Genomic DNA, 9,968 nt, shown 5'->3' with positions numbered 1-9,968 from the left:
CTAATCTCATACTTTTACATGTACCTGTCCAGTTTTCCAAGCACCACTTATTGAAGAGGCTGTCGTTTCTCCACTGTACATTCCTGCCTCCTTTATCAAAGGTAAGGTGACCAAACATGCGTGGGTTTATCTCTGGGCTTTCTATCCTGTTCCATTGATCTATCTTTCTGTTTTTGTGCCAGTACCATACTGTCTTGATTACCGTACCTTTGTAGTATAGTCTGAAGTCCGGGAGCCTGATTCCTCCAGCTCCGTTTTTCGTTCTCAAGGTTGCTTTGGCTATTCGGGGTCTTTTGTGTTTCCATACAAATTGTGAAATTTTTTGTTCTTGTTCTGTGAAAAATGCAAGTGGTAGTTTGATAGGGATTGCATTGAATCTGTAGATTGCTTTGAGTAGTAGAGTCATTTTCACAATGTTGATTCTTCCAATCCAAGAACGTGGTATATCTCTCCATCTATTTGTATCATCTTTAATTTCTTTCATCAGTGTTTTATAATTTTCTGCATACAGGTTTTTTGTCTCCTTAGGTAGGTTTATTCCTAGAAATTTTTTTCTATTTGTTGCAGTGGTAAATGGGAGTGTTTTCTTGATTTCACTTTCAGATTTTTCATCATTAGTGTATAGGAATGCCAGAGATTTCTGTGCATTAATTTTGTATCCTGCTACTTTACTAAATTCATTGATTAGCTCTAGTAGTTTTCTGGTAGCATCTTTAGGATTCTCTATGTATAGTATCATGTCATCTGCAAACAGTGACAGCTTTACTTCTTCTTTTCCGATTTGGATTCCTTTTATTTCCTTTTCTTCTCTGATTGCTATGGCTAAAACTTACAAAACTATGTTGAATAAGAGTGGTGAGAGTGGGCAACCTTGTCTTGTTCCTGATTTTAGTGGAAATGCTTTCATTTTTTCACCATGAGGATGATGTTGGCTGTGGGTTTGTCATATATGGCCTTTATTATGTTGAGGTAAGTTCCCACTATGCCTACTTTCTGGAGGGTTTTTAATCATTAATGGGTGTTGAATTTTGTCAAAAGCTTTCTCTGCATGTATTGAGATGACCATATGGTTTTTCTCCTTCAATATGTTAATATGGTTTGTCACATTGATTGATTTGCGTATATTGCAGAATCCTTGCATTCCTGGAATAAACCCCACTTGATCATGGTGTATGATCCTTTTAATGTGCTGTTGGATTCTATTTTCTAGTATTTTGTTGAGGATTTTTGCTTCTATGTTCATCAGTGATATTGGCCTGTAGTTTTCTTTCTTTGTGACATCCTTGTCTGGTTTTGGTATCAAGGTGATGGTGGTCTTGTAGAATGAATTTGGGAGTGTTCCTCCCTCTGCTATATTTTGGAAGAGCTTGAGAAGGATAGGTGTTAGCTCTTCTCTAAATGTTTGATAGAATTTGCCTATGAAGCCATCTGGTCCTGGGCTTTTGTTTGTTGGAAGATTTTTAATCACAGTTTCAATTTCAGTGCTTGTGATTGGTTTGTTCATATTTTCTACTTCTTCCTGATTCAGTCTTGGCAGGTTGTGCATTTCTAAGAATTTGTCCATTTCTTCCAGGTTGTCCATTTCATTGGCATAGAGTTGCTTCTAGTAATCTCTCATGATCTTTTGTATTTCTGCAGTGTCAGTTGTTACTTCTCCTTTTTCATTTCTAATTCTATTGATTTGAGTTTTCTCCCTATTTTTCTTGATGAGTCTGGCTAATGGTTTATCAATTTTGTTTATCTTCTCAAAGAACCAGCTTTTAGTTTTATTGATCTTTGCTGTCGTTTCCTTCATTTCTTTTTCATTTATTTCTGATCTGATCTTGATTATTTGTTTCCTTCTGTTAACTTTGGGTCTTTTTTGTTCTTCTTTCTCTAATTGCTTTAGGTGCAAGGTTAGGTTGTTTATTCGAGATGTTTCCTGTTTCTTAAAGTAGGATTGTATTGCTATAAACTTCCCTCTTAGAAATGCTTTTGCTGCATCCCATAGGTTTTGGGTCGTCGTGTCTCCATTGTCATTTGTTTCTAGGTATTTTTTGATTTCCTCGTTGATTTCTTCAGTGATCACTTCATTATTAAGTAGTGTATTGTTTAACCTCCATGTGTTTGTATGTTTTACAGATCTTTTCCTGTAATTGATATCTAGTCTCATAGCATTGTGGTCGGAAAAGATACTTGATACAATTTCAATTTTCTTAAATTTACCAAGGCTTGATTTGTGACCCAAGATATGATCTATCCTGGAGAATGTTCCATGAGCACTTGAGAAAAATGTGTATTCTGTTGTTTTTGGATGGAATGTCCTATAAATATCAATTAAGTCCATCCTGTTTAATGTGTCATTTAAAGCTTGTGTTTCCTTATTTATTTTCATTCTGGATGATCTGTCCATTGGTGAAAGTGGGATGTTAAAGTCCCCTACTATGAATGTGTTACTGTCGATTTCCCCTTTTATGGCTGTTAGTATTTGCCTTATGTATTGAGGTGCTCCTTTGTTGGGTGCATACATATTTACAATTGTTATATCTTCTTCTTGGATCGATCCCTTGATCATTATGTAGTGTCCTTCTTTGTCTCTTCTACTAGTCTTTATTTTAAAGTCCATTTTGTCTGATATGAGAATTGCTACTCCAGCTTTCTTTTGGTTTCCATTTGCATGGAATATCTTTTTCCATCCCCTCACTTTCAGTCTGTATGTGTCTCTAGGTCTGAAGTGGGTCTCTTGTGGACAGCATATATATGGGTGTTGTTTTTGTATCCATTCAGCCAGTCTGTGTCTTTTGGTGGGAGCATTTAGTCCATTTACATTTAAGGTAATTATCGATATGTATGTTCCTATTCCCATTTTCTTATTTGTTTTGGGTTTGTTATTATAGGTCTTTTCCTTCTCTTTTGTTTCTTGCCTAGAGAAGATCCTTTAGCATTTGTTGTAAAGCTGGTTTGGTGGTGCTGAACTCTCTCAGCTTTTGCCTGTCTGTAAAGTTTTTAATTTCTCCATCAAATCTGAATGAGATCCTTGCTGGGTAGAGTAATCTTGGTTGTAGGTTTTTCTCCTTCATCACTTTAAATATGTCCTGCCACTCCCTTCTGGCTTGCAGAGTTTCTGCTGAAAGATGAGCTGTTAACCTTATGGGGATTCCCTTGTGTGTTATTTGTTGTTTTTCCCTTGCTGCTTTTACTATGTTTTATTTGTATTTAATTTTTGACAGTTTCATTAATATTTGTCTTGGTGTGTTTCTCATATATGTCCCCTGTATGGGACTCTCTGTGCTTCCTGGACTTGATTAACTATTTCCTTTCCCATATTAGGGAAGTTTTCAACTATAATCTCTTCAAATATTTTCTCAGTCCCTTTCTTTTTCTCTTCTTCTTCTGGAACCTCTATAATTCGAATGTTGGTGCGTTTAATGTTGTCCCAGAGGTCTCTGAGACTGTCCTCAGTTCTTTTCATTCCTTTTTCTTTATTCTGCTCTGCAGTAGTTATTTCCACTATATTATCTTCCACGTCACTTATCCGTGCTTCTGCCTCAGTTATTCTGCTACTGATCCCATCTAGAGTATTTTTCATTTCATTTATTGTGTTGTTCATCATTGGTTGTTTCATCTTTAGTTCTTCTTGGTCCTTTTTAAATGTTTCTTGCATTTTCTCTATTCTATATCCAATATTTTGGATCATCTTTACTATCATTATTCTGAATTCTTTTTCAGGTAGACTGCCTATTTCCTCTTCATTTGTTAGGCCGGGTGGGTTTTTATCTTGCTCCTTCATCTGCTGTGTGTTTTTCTGTCTTCTCATTTTGCTTATCTTACTGTGTTTGGGGTCTCCTATTTGCAGGCTGCAGCTTCGTAGTTCCCGTTGTTTTTGGTGTCTGTCCCCAGTGGCTAAAGTTGGTTCAGTGGGTTGTGTAGGCTTCCTGGTGCAGGGGACTAGTGCCTGTGTTCTGGTGGTTGAGGCTGGATCTTGTCTTTCTGGTGGGCAGGTCCACGTCTGGTGGTGTGTTTTGGGGTATCTGTGGACTTATTATGATTTTAGGCAGCCTCTCTGCTAATGGGTGGGGTTGTGTTCCTGTCTTGCTACTTGTTTGGCATAGGGCGTCCAGCACTGTAGCTTGCTGGTCATTGAGTGAAGCTGGGTGTTGGTGTTGAGAGGGAGATCTCTGGGAGATTTTCACCGTTTGATATTATGTGGAGCTGGGAGGTCTCTTGTGGACCAGTGTCCTGAAGTTGGCTCTCCCACCTCAGTAGCACAGCACTGACTCCTGGCTGTATCACCAAGAGCCTTTCATCCACACGGCTCAGGATAAAAGGGAGAAAAAGTAGAAAGAAAGAAAAAAAGAAAGAGGACAAAATAAAGTATGGTAAAATAAAATAAAGTTATTAAAATAAAAAAATAATTATTAAGAAAAAAATTCTTTTAAAAAGTAAAAAACAAAAAAACCCCGATGAGTAGAACCCTAGGACAAATGGTGAAAGCAAAGCTATACAGACAAAATCTCACACAGAAGCATACACATACACACTCACAAAAAGAGGAAAAGGGGAAAAAATAATAAATCTTGCTCTCAAAGTCCACCTCCTCAATTTGGGATGATTCGTTGTCTATACAGGTATTCCCAGAGATGCAGGTACATCAAGTTGATTGTGGAGGTTTAATCTGCTGCTCCTGAGGCTGCTGGGAGAGATTTCCCTTTATCTTCTTTGTTTGCACAGCTCCCGGTGTTCAGCTTTGGATTTGGCCCAACCTCTGCGTGTAGGTCGCCGGAGGCCATCTGTTCTTCGTTCAGACAGGACGGGGTTAAAGGAGCCACTGATTCGGGGGCTCCGGCTCACTCAGGCCGGGAGGAGGGAAGGGTATGGAGTGCGGGGCGAGCCTGAGGCAGCAGAGGCCGGTGTGACATTGCACCAGCCTGAGGCGCGCCGTGCGTTCTCCCAGGGAAGTTGTCCCTGGATCCCGGGACCCTGGCAGTAGTGGGGTGCACAGGCTCCCAGGAGGGGAGGTGTGGAGAGTGACCTGTGCTCGCACACAGGCTTCTTGGTGGCGGCAGCAGCGGCCTTAGTGTCTCATGCCCGTCTCTGCGGTCCGTGCTGATACCCATGGCTCGCGCCCGTCTCTGGAGTGCCTTTAAGCAGCGCCCTTAATCCCCTCTCCTCACACACCAGGAAACAAAGAGGGAATAAAAAGTCTCTTGCCTCTTCGGCAGGTCCACACTTTTCCCAGACTCCCTCCCAGCCAGCTGTGGTGCACTAAGCCCTTCAGGCTGTGTTCATGCCGCCAACCCCAGTCCTCTCCCTGCGCTCCGACCGAAGCCCGAGCCTCAGCTCCCAGCCCCGCCCACCCCGGTGGGTGAGCAGACAAACCTCTCGGGCTGGTTAGTGCTGGTCGGCACCGATCCTCTGTGCGGAAATCTCTCCGCTTTGCCCTCCTCAGCCCTGTGGCTGTGCTCTCCTCCGCGGCTCCGAAGCTCGTCCCATCCCTATTCTTTGTCTCTGTTTATTCTTTTTTCTTTTGCCCTACCCAGGTACGTGGGGAGTTTCTTGCCTTTTGGGAGGTCTGAGGTCTTCTGCCAGCATTCAGTAGGTGTTCTGTAGGAGTTGTTCCACGTGTAGATGTATTTCTGATGTATCTGTGGGGAGGAAGGTGATCTCCGCGTCTTACTCTTCTGCCATCTTCCCCCTGTCTTGTTTTCTTTTTAAGTTTTTTTTTTTTGATGCGGACCATTTTTTAAGTATATTGAATTTGTTACAATATTGTTTCTGTTTCATGTTTTGGTTTTTAGGCTGAGAGGCATGTGGGATCTTAGTTCCCTGCCCAGGGATCAAACCGGCACCCCCTGCGTTGGAAGGTGAAGTCTTAACCACTGAACCGTCAGGTAAGTCCCCACATTCCTGTATTGTTGAAATTGAATTTCTGAACTCTATCAGACTCAGGATGCCACTAGCCATTCTCAAAACAATGTCTGCTGCAACCATACGTTTTCAAGGACTCCTCTCTTAACTATTAAATTTCAAACAATGACATTAGAATAGATACTAATAGAAAGATGAGACATATGTGTAGTGTTCAGTAGCTCCTGTTATGGATACGTCAATACTACAACAGAAGTTAAAACCTACTTAGGTAGAATTAGACAACTGGCTATGAAGTCTCTCTGAAGTGTCAGTTCCAGACCAGGTTCAGACTTATTCTTCTGAATTCCTAAGGGAATGAGATCTATTTTTACTGTTAAATTTTCTGTTGTTACCCCTCCTATTTTAACTGGATTGGTTGCACCAAAATGGGGGACCAAGGGACTGAGATCTTAATCATACGAGTCTCAGATACAGGACTTGGAACTCAAATATGGTATCCATTCCCCTAGATTTAGGCAGGACTGCACCCCATTTCAGCAGGAAGTAGCCAGAGTGGTCATCACCCTGTTCCCTGAAAGATGTGGGGAAAGATAAGAGTGAAGTGGGGATTAAAATTGAGTCCCCTTAAAACCGAGTTCCAGTGCCAAGTTTATGAATAATGTCTCAATCTGAAATGATTACTCCTTTTCTTGTCAAAAATGTGTTCTCAAGATTGAGGAGTATCCAGAAGAGGAGGAGTGAAGCTGAGAGGGACTCTGTGGTCTCCTGGGCACAGAAGCCTTTCTATGTGCCTCCTAACTTGTTTGTGGGGAATAGACTAGAGACTCGAGGACCTTCCCTGAGTTCCAAAGGGAAAATTCGAACAGTTGCTAATCAGGGAAGTGAGGGGATGCAGAGACAGGGAGGAACAGTCAAGAAACAATCGTGCAGCCTTGTGGCAGGGTCCTGGTTCTGCCTCAAGGGATACACATAACAATATCTTTGAGCTCCCTAAAGAGCTAAAACTCCCAACAAATGGAAGATGTTAGCATTCTTTATTGCAGAGGAGCTCATCAAGAAACTATCTGAGGGCTTCCCTGGTGGTGCAGTGGTTGAGAGTCTGCCTGCTGATGCAGGGGACATGGGTTCGTGCCCCAGCCCAGGAAGATCTCACACGCTGTGGAGCGGCTAGGCCCATGAGCCATGGACGCTGAGCCTGCACGTCCGGAGCCTTGCTCCGCAACGGGAGAGGCCGCAACAGTGAGAGGCCCGCGTACTGCAAAAAAAAAAAAAAGAAACTATCTGAGATCAGATTGAAGGAGTGCAGGCCCTGCATACACACTGATCCTTAAGAGCAACCACACCCTTGAACCATTGCTATAAAACACCAAATCCTCCCGCATTGGGACACACAGCTGTTGAGGGCACGAGCCTGCTGTGTCCTCCATTGGCTGGCAGAGTGATAAAACTAATCTTTTCTATTTTTCCAAAACACTGTTCTCGAGATTTGATTCAGAACTGGTGCAGAGAGGCTGATTATTCAGTATCAGTTAGGTATAGAGTCAGGCAGTTAGTTAGAAACAGTGTCAGGTCTATAGTTATGGAAAGCCTCAGGGAATTAGGGAGGGAGAGACCAAGATATTACAGACAGCATCAGATCCTGAGTTGGGGAGAGTGTCAGGGCATGATGTAGGACCAGCATCAGGACAGTAGTTAGGATCAGCATCACGGTCTTGGTTAAAGTTATTGCCAGGACCTGAGTTAGGCAAAGTGTCAGGGCCTGAGTTAGGGACAACGTCAGGGACTGAGTGAGGCCTAGTGTCAGGGTCTTAGCTAGGATCAGCATCAGGGCCTTAGTTAAAGACATTGTCAGGACCTGAGTTAGGTAGAGCAACAGGGCTTCAAAGGGACAGCCTCAGGGCCACACTTTGGGACGGCGTCAGGACTTTAGCAGGGACAGTGTCAGGACCATGGTAAGAGATGGATCAAGATATTAGCTCAGGATAGTGTCAGTACATTAGTTATTGATGGTGGCAAGGCTGATGTTAGGGACAGCTTCAGGGCCTTAGTTAGGGGCAGCGTCAGAACCTGAGTTAGACCAAACATCAGGGCCTAGGGTAAGACTAGGGTCAGGGCCTTTGTTAGGGATAATGTCAGGGCCAGGGTTAGGCCTAGCATGAGGGCCTGAGTTAGGCTGGGCGTCAGGGCCTCAGTTAGGGACAACCTCAGGCCCTCACTTAGGGACAGTGTCAGGGCTTACTTAGGGACAGTGTCAGTACATTGGTAAGAGATAGGTCAGGATATTAGCTGAGGATAGAATCAGGACTTTAGTGATTGACAGAAGCAGGGCTTTAGTTCGGGACAGTGTCAGGGCGTTAGTTAACGACTAACGTTGAGCCTTTGTTAGGTACAGTGTCAGAGCCTTAGTTAGGGACAGTGTAAGGGCCTGAGTTAGGAAGAGCATCCAGGCTGTAGTTAGGGACAGTGTCCGGGCTTTATTTAGCATAAGAGGCAAGACATTAGCTAGGGACAGGGTTAGGTTAAGGTCTAGGGATAGTGTCAGGAAATGACCTAGGGATAGTGTCCATACCTTAGATATAGAGAGTTATCAGGGCCTTACTTAGGACCAGTGTCAGGGCTTCAGGTAGGGACAGCGTCAGAGCCTGACTTAGGGAGGGCGACAGAGCCTGAGTAAGACCCAGCATCAGGGCCTTAGCTAGGGACACTGTCAGGGCATGACTTAGGAAGAGCATCAGGGTCTCAATGACATTTTGAGGGTCTGAGTTAGGTACAGCGTCTGGGCCTGAGTTAGGGAAAGCCTAGGGCTTCACTTAGGGACAGCGTCAGGGCTGACATAGGGACAGGGTTAGGACCTTGGTTAGAGATTGGTCGGGATATTAGCTCAGGATAGTGTTAGGACTTTAGTTATTGCCAGCAGCAGGGCCTATATTAGGGACAGCTTCCGGGCCTTAGTTAGAGACAGTGTCAGGGCCTTAGTTAGGATTAGTCAGGGACTTAGTTAGGGACAGCATTAAGGTTTGAGTTAGCAAAAGAGGCCAGACTTTAGTTAGGGACAGTGTCAGATTATGGTCTAGGCATAGTGTCAGGAAATGACCTAGGGATGGTGTCAAGACCTTAGTCATTGAGAGCATCAGGGTCTTATTTAGGATGAGCGTCAGGGCTTCAGGCAAGGACAGCATCAGAGCTTGAGTTAGGGACAGCATCAGGGCCTTACTTAGGGAAAATGTCAGGGCCTGAGTGAGGGGCAGACTCAGGGATTGAGTTAAAACCAGCGTTGGGGCCTTAGTTAGGAACAGTGTCAGGGCATGACTTAGGAGCAGCATCAGGGTGTCAAAGGCATTTTGAGGGTCTGAGTTAGGGACAGACTCAGGGCTTCACTTAGGGACAGAATCAGGGCTGACATAGGGACAGTGTCAGGACCTTGGTAAGAGATGGGTCAGGATATTAGCTCAGGATAGTGTCAGGCCTTTAGTTATTGCCGGCAGCAGGGTCTATATTAGGGACAACTTCTGGGCCTTAGTTAGAGACAGTGTCACGGCCTTAGTTAGGTATAGCATTAGGGCTTCAGTTAGGATAAGAGGGAGGACATTAGCTAGGGACAGGATGAGGTTAAGGTCTAGGGATAGTGTCAGGAAATGACCTAGGGATAGTGTCAAGACCCTAGTACTGAGTGTATCAAGGCCTTATTTAGGACCAGCATCAGGGCTTCAAGTACCGACAGTGCCTGAGCCTGAATTAGGGAGAGCGACAGGGTCTGAGTGAAGCGTAACATCAGAGACTTAGCTAGGGACAGTGTGAGGGCATGACTCAGGAGCAGCATCAGGGCCTTTGTAGGATCAGCAATATGGTCTTAGTTAAAGACATGATCAGGGCCTGAGTTAGTCACAGCCTCTAGGCCTCAGTTAGGGATAGTTTTATGGCCTGAGTTAGGGACAGCCTTAGGGCTTCACTTAGGGACAGCGAGAGGGCTTTCTTAGGGACAGTGTCAGGACCTTGATTAGAAATGGGTCAGGATATTAGCTCAGGATAGGTCAGGATTTTAGATATTACCGGCAGCAGGGCCTATGTTAGGGACAGATTCTGGGCATTAGTTAGAGACAGTGTCAGGGCCTTAGTTA

This window comes from Delphinapterus leucas, chromosome 2 (genome assembly GCF_059928025.1).
Source record: "Delphinapterus leucas isolate spDelLeu-1000000601 "Yukka" chromosome 2, BTC_Dleu_Yukka2, whole genome shotgun sequence".
NCBI classification, from domain to species: domain Eukaryota; kingdom Metazoa; phylum Chordata; class Mammalia; order Artiodactyla; family Monodontidae; genus Delphinapterus; species Delphinapterus leucas.
Note: the sequence above shows the minus strand (reverse complement) of the source record.